Genomic DNA, 18,561 nt, shown 5'->3' on the forward strand with positions numbered 1-18,561 from the left:
GTGGGACAGTGTAGTACCCATCGTTTGCACACTTCTAAATTTCGCAGAATGTAGAATGTCATCCGGGTACCATTCACCTACTGTCTCATCCATACTGAGGACTGGGATGTTTTGCTCACTTTGCATACTATATACTTTTAATAATAATACAGTAATAACAAAAGTATCTACATACGGTACTGTACTGTACCTCAAGCTGAAGAAGCGCTGAAGCCATGCAATATTTTCGCAAGTGTCAAAATGTAATGTGTGTTCGTTATTACGAACCATTGTATTTAACCTGATATTTTAATATGACAGGCTTTATGGCAGTCCGTCCACAAGCTGGACTCAGGAGGACTTTCAAAGCTTTTTATCTATGAATACATTTTTGACTTTGCAAAGATTCTATCTCTCAGTCAAAAGACATTGGTCTAGGTCAGGGGTCAGTAACCTGTGGCTCGCGATCCACACGCGGCTCTTCTCAGAATGACAGACACATTCACATTTTCACGTCTTAACATATTATGATAATAAATTATTTATTCATGGTTATATGTGAATGAGGCAGTCCGCTTCTGTTACGTCTTAACTGCATAATGTACATCTTCCTCAAAGTCACTCGCTAAAAGGAGATGACCTCTCTGGTTAAATGGTATGCTTTCCGGAGTTTTCCTAAGCACCTGAGATTGGATGTGTTATCAGGATTCCTAATTCTTTGATATACTTTTTCTAGTAAACCGTCATCATTCCTTCCTAGATTTTCTGAAAATTATTATATCTTCTCCGATTTACAAATTATATCCAGCTGAGTTGGGAGTGGTGAGGACATTTTGCACTGCTCGGTCAGCAGTTACAGTAGTGAAGTAGAGAGTGAAGGGCAGACAACTGCAGAACCAAATGAAATGAGGGATGAGGGTGAAGACTATTGCTACAGAACTAATCAGTGCTGTACTGTTAGACACCTGTCCAGGGTGTCCCCCTACCTCGTGCCCTGTGATACACTAGCATCCCATCCAGGGCGAATGGATGGGTGCATGGATGGCTGGACAGATGGACAGACGTTAAACCAGGCTATCCATTATTTCACTGTCCTGATCTTAACCTCTAATTAGGAAGAAGCAGAAGCTCAGTATGAATGTGAGATGTATGTGGGAGGGATGGCATTGTCATACAGGACTGAGTATCAAACTAAATAAGCTTTCACATGCGATATTCTCTCTGGCGTTGCTGCCTGGCAATCTTTGGTAGGCGGTAACACCGGGGTGAATTCACTTGAGCTTGTATCTTCAGCATGCCGACTGCCAAACCCAAGGCGTAATTAAAAGGCGGATCATTATCCCAATGAGTGCATCACACTTTCAGAGGTGACATTAAAAACACACACACAGATGCTCGCCGATTATTTAAGAGTGCCTGACGAGCACCCAGAAGGATCACAGATCTCAGTAGGTTTGAGGAGGTTGCTGCCGGACCTTTTCTGATAGAGAGGGATGTCGTTCTCAGGTGCCTCCGCGAATGATTCTGTCAGGCGGGCTGATTCGCCGATGATCTTTTATGACTTTTAAGGGAGGCACGTGCAATTAGCCCCTGTGCACCATGTGACATGTTGTCATGGTGATTTGAGATGGCCAGGCCCCCCCCCCCACCCCCCACCCCAGAGGCACACACTATATAGCTTCCAAGCTTTTGTTAAGTTTGTATCTGTTTTATTACCTGTTTAAAGGTCACAGCTGACTCTGTGATTTTGCTTTGGATGATGCTTCATGTGGCCTCCCTACATTCTCCAGCAAGGCTTGGAGTGTTTGAGGTTCCGGTTGGGGGGGGGGGGGGGGGGTATAGTGTACCGGTTTCTCTCTCTACACCGTTAATTGGTTAACCAAAGTGACTGTTCAGGTGTTTCATAGCACTCGGTTGATAACTGAGATTGGGGAGGGGGCCGCCGAAATTAATTTATGCACCAGGCATATACACTTAACGCAAGGCTTCCACACGGGGCAATTTATTTTTGCTAATGCAATTGGAAAAGCAGCTTCCAAACGACAATGTGGGAGGGGGTGTATGCACACCTGGGATCCCCCACCCCCCATTTACCTGGTCTCCAGGAGCCCTGATCTGTCAACCAGTGGGCAAGTTCTCTACCTCAGTGTGAGTCAAGCACCAGTCGAACAGACAAATGTAAAATCTGTAGGGCTTCCAGGTCCTTGGGTAGCCACTGCGCCCCCTGTCGCCCCTCCCATAAACACGACATGCATAGACTTCATCTGGAGATTCCCTGCTAGATTCCTAGCGAGGGCCACATCAGATAAATCAGCCGATTCCCTTGCACATTGGCCGATTGACAGACATCCTCATAATGGGGGGGGGGGGGGGGGGGGGTGCTTTCAAATCCTTGCTTCTCTCCAGGCTAACCTTTGAGGGAAATATTATTTCATAAAGCTGAGATGTTTTTTCCCCAAGTCTGCAGGCAGCTATTACACATCGGAGAGCAGGGGGCACTATATATAGGACTGATATTTACAGGAGAATTTGAAATAAGGTAACAAACGTTCAGAAGCGGCACCAAAAGCCGCGGGGAAGGGGGAAAATTTGATGTCAATGATGAACTTTCATTTAACAGTTAATCAGAAATTTTTCCGTTTTTTTTTCTTTTCACGCTGAATTATTAGTTGTTCGTAAATCTTAATGGGGAGACACTTGTAAATGAGTGGGGTATGACATAACACCTCAACAGATAATGCCTTCAGCGGAAATATTAATTAGACAAACGTGCTAAGGTTTTTTTTTTTATTTTTGCGTACACCAAACTGAGTTTCGGAAAGGTGGAAAAACTCGCAGCGGCGCTGCGCGATGCCTCATCCCCGTTCCAGGTGTAAATTACTTCTTCCACATTTATAATTTTGCTGACCTTTCGGGCACTGTGTCAGATCGAGGAATTTTTAAGCGAGTTAATTAGAGCACCAAGTTACTTAGGGAGAAGTTTGCAGAAATTACCAGCCATCTTAACACATTATTACCGTACTTCTTACCAGCACGTCCGACCCTCCCAGAACCAACACTGGTCAAACGTACGAGCCTGACAGTCTTTACACTCCATGTTTTTTACAGTCTTCTGGGATTAGCTCCAAAATATCCCTGCAGTTATGAGCATGCCAATAAATTTATTTTCAGTACTGACAAACATTACATTTAATAAAAAAATGTATGTCTATCAAGTTGATAGTATGGCGCCGAAAACTCAAGTCTCCACATTCTGGGGAAATGTCCTGCTCTTGGACCTTTGAAAAAGGGGCTCTTAATATTTACAGTTTTACCTATCAGATATTAAGTTGCCTTGGGTAAAATCATTTGTTGCCCAGCTGGCTTAGACTGACTCAGCTGAAGGCCGTTACTGGGGCCTCCTGGACAAATAAGAAAATGTCTTTGGTGGGATTTGTAGTTTTTGAATTGTTGTAATTTTGTTTTTTGCAAACTTACTTGGAGTGAAATGACATGCCCCGTCAGAGGATCAAGCAATTTCTGTGTTTTAGGTTAAATAAACATCTTGTGTTCTAATCAGATGCTATTTTTTGCTACTTGCTTTCAGAAGTTACTGCTACATGTGATTTTTCTGGACTTTTGCTTGCACTATGCATTCCTGCTCTGACTCATGTTTGTTTTAATGTCCTTTATTAAAGCATTTATTAACTTATTAGATATTAAAATAAATCACCATAGCAGCTGATCTTCCACTTTGCTGAGTATTGACCAAACCACGGACATGGCAGGGACCGAGATGCTTGTGCGTCGCACCTGTGACCGAGGAGGTCAAGCCCTACAAGGGAGACCTTTTGTCGTAGCCGTGGTAACAGGCCCTGCTGTCGTAACCATGGTAACAGAACTCCGGCTGAATCAATGACTATAATATGCAATGGGAGGCTTTTTCTGTGCAAATCTGCAGTACTCTTTGGTGAATATTAGGTACGGAGCTTTGTTTTGTTCTTACAATTCATGACCAAAGACTGCTGGACGTGAGGGTCCGGTGTCGTCCTCTGACGCAGCATTCTCTGCGTAGCTCGTTGGAGGACGTCGCCTCACCCGCCAGACAGTCCTGAAGTGAGACTGAGGCCCCACTGCGCTCCACCTGTGCTGTAAAACTTCACATCCCCCCCCCCCAATACCTGGGGAGGGCTTATTAATGGTCGCCAGCGCTGTCGTTCCCATTTCTCACTGTCGGCGCTTCCTGTCGACACTCCCCGGGCAAAAGTGCGGCTCTGATGCGGGGAATAAAAAAAACGGCCGTGTAAGATCCGTGGAACCTGCCCCTGCCCCCGACCTTGCCACACACACACACACACACACACACACACACACACACACACACACACACATAAACACGCTACACAGGGGAGTAGAATAAATCTAAAGAGCGGTTTTCTGTTAGAGAAGATACGGAAAGCTATGTCATGCGTACGAGGCCATTGTCTTTACTTTCCAAAACAAAACGTAAACTACAACGCGAAATATTTTCCAAGTGTGGCAACAATCACGGCAAAACAGAACAAGTTTAAAAAGGAAAACTACCAGGAAATATACTAATAGGTGTGGTCAGTTTAGTTTATTGTTTTATGTCAAAATAAACGGAACAAATATTTTTAAGAACCAGCACCAGGCAACAGAACCGGTACATTGTTAGAAGGATGTGGCAGCTTGAACCTTTTAAGTAGGACAGTTTGAAGGACGCTATTAAAGGTATGACCCTCAAAAGTATCGTATGGCAATCAAGGATAATAAGTTTATACTAGTTACTGGGTAAGTGGGGGCAATTCACGTACGAATAGCATATCCACCCTTCTGCATGGATGTATCCAAAGCTTCAGTCAAGCAGTATAGTGTGACACGGCCCTACAGACGTTGCCGTGGTGATGAGAAGATGGCGTGCAGGAAAAGGACGCTGCTGACGCGCCTCAAGGTTAATGGGATCCTAAAAGGGACAGGTGCAGCCCAGCATCAACAACACCTGTCCCGCTGAAGGGGGCTCGATCGGTGGCGTCGTGAGAAATCGGACTAGGGAGGGGGTCTGCGCGGGGGGCGTAGTGCGAAGGGAGACACGTGTTACTCGTAAATTCCGGAATGCATAATCTCGGGGATTGTTTTGTCATCTCGGTGGGTGCCTGATGTCTGGTGGTAATACTACAGTTCAGCTTATATTAAAAAAATTAAAAACAATAGTTACAAATACAGAAATTTGTTACAAGGAAGATTTTATGAAACCTGGTGGTAAAGCTACATTTAAGCTTATTTTCAAAATTTTAAACGCAACCATAACAAATAAAGAAATTTAGTGGGAAAAAAATCATTAAACCTGGGGTAAAGCTACCTTTCTGTATATATTTAAAATCTTAAAAATAATAGTAACAGATACAGAAATTTGGGGTGGGGGTCTTATTTTTTTCCGAGAATGGAATTAAAATGTTTGTGTCTTGCTTAATATTTAATTTTTGATAATTCCACATTTTATTTACTTGAAGATAATTTTATTGCATGTAGAACAAACTCTTCTTCCTCATCCTCGGAATCAGACTATCACTGGTGGTTTTCTCTGCCTTTCGAACTCGAGCTGAACCCAGTGTTGAGATGTGAGGAAGATGGAGTGAGACAGAATAAATAATATGGGATATTAGAGTAACCGTAGTGGTCTTCAGCCCCCCCCTCTCCAGTATGGCTGCATTCGAAGACCCCTGACGATGCCGTAGGGGAACCTGCTGGTCGTCACGGGTAATTAACGAGGTGTCACTTTCTGTGAGCGCTGACTCTCCTCGAAGGAGTCCGCTATCTGCAAGGCGAACGCATGCGACAAGAGGCATTCTTCACTGATCTTTATCCTTTTTTCTGTCCCATTAAGCTGCTGTTTTTCCTTCATAAAAAGAGCTCCAGACTCCCCACACCCCAAGAAAGATATAATTCTCATTTCCAAAAGTGCTGTTTTGCTACTTGCAGAAATGAAATCATGCTTACTTTCAGAGATTCCTACTCACGCTGAACGTAACAGACAGGATATGACATCATTTTGTTTTGGTAACGTTTGCTTTTAAGGACGGAATATGACATGGTGATTAACAATATGGTCACGTGATCAAAATGGCCAATTGAGCGACACAATCAGTGATTTGAGTTAAAAAGAAAAACCCCTGTAAAAACAAAGTAACATTTTTACGGCTTAACGCACTGGATAATAATGTCCGTGATTGAATGAAATAAAAAGGCAGTAAAAAGAGCCTTGTGACAGGAAGGGTTTTGAGACATCTTATACACAATCGGCTCAAAAAATGACTTCAGGATTTGTACCGAGGGGGTGGAGATTCTCTGCTCGACACAAAGCAGAGGAATCAGAATCAACCGGAAAGCAAATGGAAGACGTGTCCATGTCCGAGAGGCCCATCGGATCCCTTCCATTACTTCTAACTGTGGAAGCGCGGCTCGTAACCGCCGGCGACACCATTCTTCTTGGCGTTATCCAAAGGGAACCCATCAGTCAGCCTCCGCAGCCTGAATGGTCGACGAGAAAATCAGGGGTCCTTAAACTGCCATTGTCTCCGGCCCAGGAGAGTGATGGAGCGAGAGCCCCATAAAATCTGCATGACAAATCGAATCAGAACTGAAAGCAGTGCTTATGAATGGGGGGGGTTATCTGGTACGTTATTGGAGTCTTTCTAGTTTGACCTGCATGGGGGGAGAGACGGCAGCATGTAAGCGTGAGGGACTTCTACACAAATGGGGGGAGAGAGAGGGTTAGAGACTGGGAGGGGGAGAGAGAATCTGCACCACCCACTGAAAGGAAGACGCGTCACAAATATCTATCGCATGCCTCTTTGTGTTTTATTTACTTTCTGTTTCCGATCATCAGCTTCTGGAATGTTCCAAAGCTGGAACTTTGATGAGCACCTCACCCAGATCTGTCCATTACCTCCTGGGACTTCCTGAATTTAACAAATCCGTTACACGCATACCTGTAGCAAGGACCCCTGCTCACAGGCAATGCTGCCCCTGTAGGAGCTCTAGGGAAGCCCTGTGCCATGACTTGCTCATTCACACAGGGAGATGCCTTGCCATTTATCCTCTGCTTATTACCTGCTTCTGTTCAATTCAGTTTATTTTTATATAGCGCCTTTCAGAACAGAGTCGACTCTCATCAAGAGAGAGTAATACAAAAACAGGACAAAGGGAAGACAAAAATATGAATGTAAGAAAGTCAGTTGACGATGAAGGAGAGGAACCATTTATTTAAAAAGAAAGAGCGAATCTATTTACTGAAAGTAAGGTGTAAACTGGTTGCATCCATGATGGCACCCTTCCATGTGACTGAACCAGGACTCCAGTTCAGATGGTGCCCACCCCGGAAGATGGGCCCAATTAACTGCCTATTACTCCAATTAAGTGCCTGGTTCCAGGGCTTTAACCAGCAGGCTTTGGGATAAGTCCTTAACCTTTGAGCCCCCTGCTGGCCAAAAAAAATCAGGTTACGTGTGGAGTCTTCTGCTATCTGTCATCATTTTAAAATAACGTGTGATGTAGCTGAGGTGTATGTCGTTTGTGTGTTATGTGGCGTCTAGATGCCTTTATGTCCTGAGCCAAGATTCCATTGTCAACATTCCTGTGATGTCGTGCTAGCGACTCGGAAACGTTTCCTTGTGAAGGACCTCCCCACCCAGGGAGTGTCCAAATGCCACACCCCTTTAAAACTTTTTGGGCAGAGTACATAAACACTCCCGCACACGCAGGTCAGCTGAGCTCATCCAGTGGCGACCTTGTCTCTCAGCCACACGCGACGTCCACAAAAACATCTCTGGTTTCCCGGCAGGAAAAAGAGTGGGAAGTAACAACGGCCTGATTTGGCGCATGATAATCAGCCGTGTTAAGAGCAAGATTGCCCTGCACAGGCCCAGGACACCCTGGGGGGTAACGGATAGGGGGTGGAAGGTGCCAGAGGCTCGGAGCTCACTCACAGTGAGTGTGCGGACCATTCCTGGAGTCGGGCTCAGTCAGGGCTCGCCAGAACCTGGAATCATCTCCCTCCTGTCTGCTTTGACTCCATTTTCAGGTCTGCTTTGACTCCTGTTCCCCTCCTTCACCTTTGTGGAGCTATGGGCTCCTCACAGAGCAAAAAGAAATGGGACTGCACCCGCTACTTGAATGGGAATGCTCCAGTGGGCTCGCAAGGTACGACGCCACCCGCCCCTGGCTAGCGCCGGGCTAGCCCTTACCCCACACCCCCCATCCCCCAGCTCACACACCGGCCTCGTTCTCTGCATGCAGCGAACGGGACGAGCCACGCACCGTGGCCCGTATGTCCCACCTGCGGCCAGACGACGGCGGGGGCTCCAGTCAATGGCAACAATGGGACGGCTCCATCCTCGGGGAAGGAGACCAACCTGTAGAGCCAATTGGGTGGGCTTGGTGATGCGAGATGGTAAGAATAAAGGCAATATCTATGTATCTGTGTCTGTTAGCTTGGGCGTTTCCCTGTCTATGTCTCTATAACTGTCTGTCTGTCTGCCTGTATATTTGTCCATATCTATCTTTGTCTGCCTCTCTATGTCTCTGTATCTATATGCCTGTCTCTGTCTCTATATCTACCTGTTTAGTTGTCTGCCTGTGTATGTCTCTTTATCTATTTATCTATCTGTCTGTCTGCCTGTCTGGGTCTCCTCTATATCCATTTGTTTGGTTGTCTGCCCGTCTATATCCATCCGTTTGCTTGTGTGTCTGTCTCCGTATCTATTTCTCTATAACCAGTGTTGGGGAAGTTACTCACTAAAGTAACCCATTACAGAGAGAGGTGGAAAGTTCACGTCCAGAAAGTACAAAATCCAGTCCAAGGTTTTGTTTAAACAAACCAGTTGAGCATAAAGAATCACAGTACTCAACTGGTTGGTTGAAACAAAACCTCGGTCTGGATTTGTACTTTCTGGATCTGAACTTTCCACCTCTGTCTGTAATGAATTACTGTCTATATCTATGTGTTTGTCTGACTGTCAGTGTCTGTCTGTCTGATCACTAATGTATTTTCTCTGATGGATTCTGCTTAATTGTTTATTCATTATTGAGTATTTCTTTTTTCAGGCTGTGCAAAACATGTACACACAGTGTCTATAATGACGCTGCTATTTCTTACTGTTATCTACGTGCTCTACATTGTAGGATACAGTGTGGAATATGTAGAGCACTGTGCTGCATTTGAGGAAGATGGTAAATGTATGAAACAGGTGCTGACATTAAGTGTCTGTGTTGATTTGAAATGTGACACATATATGCGGACACGCTTGACACACGCTTCGGTACACAGATGCGTCCCTTTGAGGCAGAGATCTAACCAGCAAAGAATGTGGAAAATGCGGGGATTACATGGCACTGCATTCCGGAACGTTCACATTCCGGGCTCACCACTACGCAGGAACTCGTCCTAGAGTGCTTTAGGCCGCACGTTACGAAAAGGAAAGATCCCATTCGTGATACAGCACGTTCTGGAACCGTCTGCCAGCTAATCAGGCCGCCCCGTGTGACACTCTGAAGCTTCTGCATGTTTCCACTCGGCTGTGACTGAGGGACCAGAAGCTAGTTCCATCTGAGATATTCTTCAGTGTCTGGGGGTGTGCAAACAAAGCATTTCAAGCTTAACCGGAGTTACAGGTTCTAATCCCTGGCTGGTCTGTGCCATTGTACCTTGGGGGGAGGGGGAAATTTCATTTAAAAACACAGAATTTTCAGCTAGCTGAGATGTGGGGTTAATGTGGGTCCAAAAGGACAAATTTGTTTTAATATTAATTATTTTTTTCTATTAACAAACTAGCATGTGCTTCCTGGGATAGGTGACAGGCTCACTGTCACACTGTACTACTGAAGAGTTTCGAAGGTGGAACAGAGAACAGGAAGAGACTGTGGATGTCACTGTAAACTCTACCTTCGGGAATAATACCGTGAGCCAAACAGCTTCAGTCCAAAGGCATAAAAGCGAAGTCAGTCACGAAAACGAAGAGCGAATTCCCAAAACTCACTCGGTCCACGGGATACATGGTCGAGAAAATTTCTGTGGTTAGCTCTGTTGCCTCACACCTCTGGAACCTGGGTTCGAGTCCCCAGGGTTCCATGTGTGTGGAGTTTGTATGTTCTACCCTTGTCATCATGGGGTTTCCTGCAGGTTCCCCCCCCACACAGTCCAAAAGCATGCTGAGGTTGAACAGGGTTGCCAAATAGTCCATCGGCATGTGTGTGTCTGTGTGTGTGAGTGTGCCCTGTGATGGGCTGGTGCCCCTGCCTCGCGTCCACAGCCTCTGGGAAAGACTCAGGGTCCCCCGCAGCCCTGAACAGGATAAGGAGTTTCAGAAAATGGGTGGATGCCTCCACAAATTCTATGCCCCTGATTGTGGTCTCATCTCAAAAACAACAAAAAATGGACTGAGTCAGGTCTGGAAATTTGCTCTTCGACCATGCTAATTCAGCAGCCGTGATAAGCCTGAAAGCATAAGCTTCAGAATATAGGCCGCTTTTACGATGCTTCAGGCCCTTGACACTGCTCGAAACATCACATCGGTGACATTTCCTCATCGACAAGCTCTCGTCCCGCTCCTAAAATTTGAAACAGCAGGTATTCCTGCAATTTCCGGAGCATGCGGCGAGGGCAAGGCCACACACGACCTCACGCCCGGCTCAGCGATCCATTTACATGTAATCCGCCCATCTCGCCCTGTCCGCTAATCCGGAGATTCAGATACCGTAACGTTTGGAGTATCTCGGCAAGGAGATTAAACCGCCACTCTGGGTCAGCACCAGGGATCCCAGGGTTCTTGAGTTCAGCTCTCCTGAGCCTGCTCTGTGCTGCCATTCACTTCTCTAATTAGAGCCATTTTCTTCCCAGCAAATCACATCCCTTGGTGTTGGGGAAGTGAATCTCAGGTCACCGTGGAAACGGAGCACCACACTCCTCCCTGCTGTGGGTAGAACCCTGCTAGCTGAGCCCATGGAGCTGCCACAGACAGAATCAGATCCAGCTGCTTTGGCTATAGTACCTGGCATGCAGAGCCCTTGAAAATATGCCCCCTACTGGTCAGGTGAGGGAAAGCATGCACATGGGCCCTACCTGTTTTCCAGCACTGCTTTGCATTATTCCAGTGTTTCCTATGACTTTACTGCTTTTTTACCTTGTTATACTCTATTTCCAACTAATGGATCCTATCACCAATGTTATCCCTATCCTCTACTTTACATGTCTTGTCTAAAAGTGTGAATCGTAAAAACAAGAAATTATATAAAAGATAAATAATACAATACTGTGAAACTATTATTAAGCTCCTCCTGTCTGGCTGTAGATGACTGATCAATAAACATTTGCTTTTCCAAAGCAGTTTGCAGTCTGTCGTCCACAAATCGGTGCCCTGTCGCCATGTCTGTTCCTTCGAAAGTCTTCCGCCGTTACTACATGCCTGACATTCCTGCATCCTCACCTGGCCTCACCCTCAGGACCCTCTGTTCTGGGTGCCAGTCTTAGACCGCGAGCCCAGAGTTACACACATATCTTTAGACCTACAAACCCATGCTGGCTCCCACGCTACCTGATTTATGAGTCGGAAAGTATGGCCTGTCCTCGCCTCCAAGGCGACGCCATCCCATAATAACAGCGGCCTAGGCTGCGTGTGGCTTCTGATCATGCACCGGAGAAGAAGCCCTGGAACTATTTCAGTGCAAGAGCATTTCACCTTTTCAGGTTCTCAGGCCGCATGTTTTTAGTCGTTGGTCCAGTTTCCTTACCCTCTGTCCTGGTTTTGGATTTAAAACAGGGGGATATGAACCTATGTCAAGCAGAGATTTCAATTTGCTGTGTCTAAGACCTGCTAGTAAAACAGTTTACTTGTTTAATTTTTTTCCTGTGGTTTATCATTCTTTCTCAAAGAAATGGACTGTTTTCCCAAAACCGTAAATTCTCAGGGAACGTAAGCGGTCATTAGTCACAGGAGAGGTGGCGTGGCAGCGTAGCGCACTCATCTCGACTGCAGGACGTGGGATTGAATCCTGGGTCCATGCTCTGTGAGTCTGGATTTCTTGGTTTTACCAGATGGGCTCCAGCTGTCCAAAGACATGTGCTTCAGATGAATCCGTGTCTTTAGATTTCCCAAATTGTGAGATTCCCTGTCTGTTCCTATCAACAGCTAGGTGTCCTGCCCAGGGTTTCCGCTACCCTCTGCTGTTTGGGATTGGCTCCAAGCTCACTGTGAGCTGGTACTCCATACAAGGGCATAGGTTTGATTTCAACATAGGGACGAAATCAGCCACAAACTCCCCACCCCCTAAACACACTCAGTACTCCCCCAGTGTTCGTGGGGACAAGTCCCAAACATCTATACCCAAATCTTCACCCTGGATTAAGTCTTTGGTCTAACAGGCATGGAACATAGTTGTTTCAGTCACTTTCCCCATGTTTTTAGATTCTCATATTTCCTCGGAGTAAAATAATAACTAACTGCTTGACTTTTACCTCTGAATGATAAATTCTCAGAGAACAGGCATGTTCTCTTGTCACAGACTCCAGCGCAAACACATCATCTTTAAGTGTCTGTGCCACTCCTGTTCACTTCACTCACGGCCTTGTCAGGCCAAGCCCGCATGTTATATAGCTTGTACACTCCACTCTGGCCTTATTTACAGCTAGATAAAAACCGGAGCTGCCTGTTTCTAGAGCTTCATTCATGATTCATACGCATAGCTATCTGCTGAATTTAAAAGATCTACATACGCGACGAAGCATCTGCGATGGACTTTCTTGCCGAGATACATTAATGCTTCTCAGTATATTTATTTACGTGTTTTTTTTCGCGGCCGACTTAAAAATTTTCATGGAATAATGCTCCGATTCATTCTGCGATGCCCTAGCCCTCACGTTTTGTGGACAGCTGCTTTTCTGTGCCCTCTAGTGGCAAACAGTTTCAGCGCATTTACGCTTTCTGACAAAATGCGGGCACTAGATTAAATTCAGTTCAATGTAGTTTTATGTAGCGCCTCTCACAACAAAGGCGCTTTACATAAGTGTGTGCATTTCTATATCATTTGTCCACAATAATTCAAAAACATGGAAAATGAAACACAAAGAAATAAAGCCAGATGACAACGCGAAAGAGAAGAACTAAAAACTCCCAAGTCGGGAGAAAAAAAAGAAAACTCTGAGGGTCAAGGGTCAACTGGCTGTCCAACCCCCCGCGGGCGTGCTAACATCATAGAAAGTAAAGAATGGGTGCAAATGGAAAAAGCAAGGTGTCTTAAATGAAATTATCCCCGAATTTTAAAAATACATTTTTATATTTCTAGATATGAACCTTTATAAATAATTTATTTCTTAGGATTCAAGGAAAATAAAGCAATCCATCAATCAAAGGTTAAATGCTATCTGTAATACCTCCTACAGCCGAACTGATCAATCGCGCAAGACGTCTTCGGCAAGAATAAAAATAGTTCGTCTGTCACAATTTTGTCAGACGCAGAATATTTCACATCTTTCTGGGCTTGTTAAGATTGTCAGCAGTCGCCTCCCCGTATCCTTTCTAATTAGAAACACGTCACTAATTTAATGGATCAGAATCCGTTTGAACATTTTAACTTTGTCCATGTGGACGTATGAAAGTAACACCATCTTATCTTTCACTTTATTTGTTTATTTATTTCCCCCTCACTATTTTCCTTGATCTGAAGATCTTTTGCATATTGTATTTAATGGTTTTTGGAGCCCCGTATCAGTACCGGATTGAGCCCCTCTAATGCGCTATTTTCTGTGTCCTGGTTATGTTGAGGTTCAGATTCTGATATTTGCAAAATGACATCTGCGTGTGTGTTATTCTGTAGAATTTCTGGCTAACTTGTGATAGTTTTCTCGCGTCGGTAAATTGTTTGCAGAAGCATGTGCTGGAGCGCGGTGTGTGAAGAGGCTCCATCGCGCCTCCATTTACCCCCAAATCGATTTAGTAAGCGGCCGATATGATGCCTCCGGCTACCACACAGACAGCTTAAAAATACCCCCCTCAGCCCTATAGTGTCTCTCCCTTATTTTCCAGGATGGTAAAAAAATGTGGACTTTGCAGCGTGTGGGAACTCTTTTTTCCATCCTCAAACCGGATTACCCGCTGCGCTCTGTACAGACAATAAAGTCTAATCGGGTTGCGGTCAGCCATTAGAGGAAGTCCTGTCACCTCGGTCGGCGCTCCTAAATCACTTTCCTCCTGGACGATGGAAGAGAAGCCATCCGTCCACGCTGTCATGCCGGCCGGCCGCGCTGGAGGCAATCAAATCTCTTACTCCCTTCCAACCGAGAGCCCCTTACTGAAACCTAAACCCGGCGAGATCGCTACACCCATGTTGAAACTGCGACTTATTGTGTGGGTTTTAACGTCAAACATGATTAAAAGAAATTACAACGAAGGCGGTATGGAGACGGAGTGGGCAGAACTGCAACCTCATACCCCCGGAGTTGTGGTATCGAATCCTGTACCTGGTTCTATGTATGTTTGCGTGTTTTTCGCCCCAAATTCATGCAGTTAGTTTTTACTGTTAGAATGTGTATATGTTATTATTGTGTCTAGATATACATAACAGAATGTTTCTATATAATAATAATAATATAAATTATTATTATAGTCATGTAACTATTGTGCCTCCTATTGGCTGAAGTAATCAAATATATGTAGCATATACAGTTATAGATGACCTAAGATGCGGAGCAGCCGCATAACTGTGGAGTTACACATGCCACAGAGAGCAGCTGGACACCCTCGGAACAGCCACTTTGCCCCGGCTCCATGCCCTCAGCCACCTATCATCCCGCCCCCTCCCAGCACTTTTTAGCAGCATCGCTTAACCAAAAGCGGAAAGTCATTCATTAGGCAAACAGAGCCCCGTCTCCCCCCGTGTCGCCCCTTCTTAAACAAACCGAGAGGATTTCTCTAAACGCTTGCAGCCCGCTTATTAGTGGTGATGAATGGGCTGTACATTGAGTTTCATTACGCGCTTTAATTTGCGGTACAATTACACTTTATCCTTTCGGAAGACGAAGCAGATTTGCGGGCGATTAATTAAAAGGCTTGCACTCCCCAGCCGCGAAGATGGATGTGGTCAGGACCCCCCGCCCCCCAAAACCTACCCCCTCCCACTTTGCCAGCCCGCCCAGGGAGTTTGCATTGCGTCTCCTGCTCCCCTCTCATTCGCCCCACCCAAAATAATTACCCGAAGTGGCAGGTACGGAGCGAGGATTGGGCGAGAGAGGTCCCTGGGTGACCTCCGTGGGTCGGCTTAAACGATCACTCAATCATCCCGTTGTGCTAAAACCAACATCTAATCAGGGAGGGCCCCTGAATAATTGATTGCATTGGTGGGGATTAATAAAACCTGTCTACCTTTGGGGACCTATGCGGGGTTAGGGAAAGTCCTCGGTGAAAATTAGCTAAACCTTTGAGCCTCTGAACACGGTGAGTCCGGTTCTCCGCTTTCCCGTCCAACATCGATCCGTGAATTCATCAGCTGATCAATCGATCGATGAAGGCAGACGTAGCCCATATACTCAAATGGGCGCGGCTTGAAGAATTGTCGCTGTTCATAGGAAGTGGCCAGAAATGACGGGGTGGAATGTGGAAATAAAAGCGAAAGGCTTTGGTTTAAGTTTAGCCTAACTTAACCTTAAGTTCAAGGAACACCCGTAGCGCCCCCTGCAGAAAGAAAAACAAAATACCTGCTTTTTTCGAATTGTAGTCAAAATAAATGTGTAATCTTATGTGGGGCGTTATTTATTTGCCTGCATTGTGTTAATAAAGTTTAATAGATTAATGTATAATCACATCAATATAAAAATTCATGCCTGCTCATTAAGTGAGAAGGAGCATGGGGTCCGGGGCCCCCGGGAATGTCCCTCCGCTGCCTCCATCGTTGTGTTGAGACCCACCCATTTTTAACCACATTCTGGATAAAGGTACGCAATAAAGAGAGGAAGGGCAAACGTTGGGTATTATGGGCGATGTTGATCTTGGGGGGTGAGCTGTCCCTCCCTTCTCAGCAGACTTCGTGTCCTGTTTGTGTCACTCTACCCATAAAGCATCTCTTCGAGGAGCTAGCGGGGGTAGGCGGCAGGGCCATAAATCGTACCCGGGCCCGAGACTCAAAAAATGGATGAAGAAACTGAAGGCTTCTGACAGCGAATGCAGACTGATAGATATGTAGCCGATGAGCTGGCAGGATAGGGTGGTGCAGAAGGTCATGGGTTCGACTCCCAAGAGGGGAAGTTTGCCATTCTGTCGGAACAGCTACACTAGAGCTTGTGTGCATTTTGAGGGAATATAACAAGGATGCGGGGCAGCATGGTGGTGCAGTTGTTAGCACTGTTGCCTCACACCTCTGGGACCCAGGTTCGAGTCTCCGCCAGGGTGACGTGTGTGTGGAGTTTGCATGTTCTCCCCATGTCGTTGTGGGGTTTCCTCCGGGTACTCCGGTTTCCCCCCACAGTCCAAAATCATGCTGAGGCTAATTGGAGTTACTAAATTGCCCGTAGGTGTGCATGTGTGAGTGAATGGTGTGTGAGTGTGCCCTGCGATGGGCTGACCCCCCATCCTGGGTTGTTCCCTGCCTCATGCCCATTGCTTCCAGGATAGGCTCCAGACCCCCCCCGCGACCCAGTAGGATAAGCGGTTTGGAAAATGGATGGATGGATGGATAACAAGGATGCAGTGTATGGGTATTCAGGCCTTAAACTGCCTCAGGAAAGTAAAAGTTTCTGTGTGTGTGTGTGTGTGTTTGGATTAGAATTTTCAGCAGGAGTGGGCCTTTCCCATGGTGAAGCAGTGCCAACCCCCACCTCACTGTTCACCTTTTAATCCTTTACAGGAGGACCCCCCTCCCACCCCCACATTTATCTTTCAAAGCCGACTGCCCCATTTCTGTGAGGAAGCAGAGATGGGTCTGGGTGATGCCCTACAGTGTGCCTGTTCTGCTTTCGCATGGGGAGGGGGGTGGGGTCGTCCATGTCCCTTTTGTGTTCTGTGTCCATTTTCCCGCCAGGGCTGAAATATCTGCACATGGTGATATGGTGTCTGTCAGGTCCACTGGGACTTCGCCTCCCTCCCACCAAGTGCCAGCAGATAGTCGCACACAATGCTGCCCACATTGCCCCCTCTCTCCTCCCCCTCACCCAAAGGCCACGTATCCGTGCCTGGGGTTGATGTCTCTGATGCTCTTTCAGACAAGCACTGCTGAAGTTTGCTGCTGATTGGCTGAGATTTCATGCTTGCAGCCCATTTACTCCACAGAACCATAAACACACGCACAACATTGATACAACAAATCACAAACCATATTAATATATACGCAACATGGTGACCCACATCAGGACACTGATAGTATTGAATCTATTTATTACTTGTATGAATTGTTTCTAAGTTGAATCCACCGAGGTGGGTCTTTAAGTGTGACAAATAAACAGACACAAGGACCAGAATATGTCGGGATCCAGGACTGGGTTTGGGAGAAAAACAGAACAGACTAATTCATACCATTGTATCTAGAACAATTGTCATGTGACACCAATTAACACTAATAACCAGGGTCACATGACTCCCAAGTTACTATGGTTGCCCCTATCAGGACATTATTAGTACTGAATCGGGTTGAGTCGTGAGTCTTTCACTGGTGTTCTGCATCTGGTCTGTGGGTCCAGCTATGGTCCACTGTGATGAAGATGCAAAAAGGCCTCAGTTTGATAAGCTGCCTGTCCTGCTCATGCACTGCTCCCCCTGTAGCCGAGACAAGGAGCCTCTGTGAGGTCTCCGCCCACAGCTCACCTCACTAATGTTGGGGAGAAAGGGGGTTAATCACGGCCCCCAGGCCTAATGAGAACAATCATCCGCCACCCCCCCGGCACCCCCAAAGCTAAGGGCAGAATCGAACCTCATCTTTGATCAAGACATTATATTATTTGGTGTTGGAAGTGGGGGTTTAGGGGGTGATTGAGGCAAAATGAGGAAAGGTCTATGGGTCCCTGGGGGGGGGGCACCATGAGAGGAGGTCCTGCGTAACCAGCAGGAGCTCAACCTCACAAACACGTGGCAGCAGCCTCCCTCCCGGAGATGAACCTGGCGGCCATGGTTTTCCACACTTAAAGGAACCTGGGGGATTCGGTGCAATTCATGTGAAATGCTAGCCAAACGGGACATTTTAACCACTTGATTTGAACTACTTTGCAGTAGTGGCCTTGCATAGATGCTAAACACCCACAACCTTCTGGCCAAGGGCGCAAGTGTCCCAATTCTACGTGCCCTTCAGACCCCTCGTCTCTATACTGGGAACTGCAGCTCATGATCAGAGCAGCTTGTGAGATCCCAGAGTCTCTGTATGTATTACAAAGCGCCGCTAAACCTCTCCAAAGTGTCCGCTCGCGTTCACGGCATGACAAATGGCTGTCTGGGTGACAAATCACCCGGTGGGATAACGGCGGGGTGGGGCGGTCCCGCGAGCGCGGCCTGCCGACCAATCGATGCTGCATTGTTTTCGTTTCTTTCTCCTCGGTTTTGTTTACTGGTCCCT

General features: G+C 46.3%; 1 long non-coding RNA gene across 1 annotated transcript; it reads left to right on the forward strand.

Moving 5' to 3' along the window:
* The first annotated feature begins 7,747 nt into the window (after nucleotides 1–7,747).
* On the forward strand, nucleotides 7,748–11,356 carry LOC125740788 (uncharacterized). The gene is made up of 3 exons (XR_007397770.1): nucleotides 7,748–8,178; nucleotides 8,275–8,428; nucleotides 10,874–11,356. It is a non-coding gene; the product is annotated as an uncharacterized LOC125740788 (long non-coding RNA).
* Nucleotides 11,357–18,561: the final 7,205 nt, after the last annotated feature.

This window comes from Brienomyrus brachyistius, chromosome 4 (assembly GCF_023856365.1).
Source record: "Brienomyrus brachyistius isolate T26 chromosome 4, BBRACH_0.4, whole genome shotgun sequence".
NCBI classification, from domain to species: domain Eukaryota; kingdom Metazoa; phylum Chordata; class Actinopteri; order Osteoglossiformes; family Mormyridae; genus Brienomyrus; species Brienomyrus brachyistius.